The sequence below is a fragment of the Puntigrus tetrazona genome, chromosome 11 (genome assembly GCF_018831695.1).
Source record: "Puntigrus tetrazona isolate hp1 chromosome 11, ASM1883169v1, whole genome shotgun sequence".
NCBI classification, from domain to species: Eukaryota; Metazoa; Chordata; class Actinopteri; order Cypriniformes; family Cyprinidae; genus Puntigrus; species Puntigrus tetrazona.
Genome location: NC_056709.1, coordinates 2,817,264 through 2,817,888, shown reverse-complemented (window position 1 = coordinate 2,817,888; position 625 = coordinate 2,817,264).

Below are 625 nucleotides of genomic sequence, written 5' to 3'. Positions count from 1 at the left end.
CACATATGTGTATATATATGTGTAGATGTATATTAAATTACTTTTGCCATAAAAGAAAAATAGATTATTTTTAATTTATTCAGTGTATTGTTGGCTATTGCTACAAACGTCTTATTTCTGTACCTGAATTCTGTACTTTCCTTCTGACATTGCTGGACCACTTGCATAGAAAACAGGCCACCCTGACATATGCATGCTGTTTTGTGCTTGAATTTGCGTGAGAACGTTTTGACGTGTGTGTGTGTGTGTGTGTGTTTGAATGTAGGTGAACTGAGGCACATCTCCAACCTGAAGCCGTGGGGGCTGTTCGAGGTGTTACTAGAAAAATACGAATGGCCTCTGGATCAAGCAGCCCAGTTCAGCGACTTCCTGCTCACCATGCTTGAGTTCCTCCCGGAGAACCGCGCCACAGCCGCCGAGTGTCTACAGCACCCCTGGATCAACTCCTAACGCACCACTTTCCTTGTGTTCACTGCATTTGTGCGGTCTGCGTTATTTAGGTCCGTCTGATCACTCGGTGCACACACATCCACCTTTCAGAGCATAAACTCATACTGGAGATACAGTATCTGAGCACAGACCTAGCTAGAACCTCAAACCTATGTTGTTTTTTTATATATATATA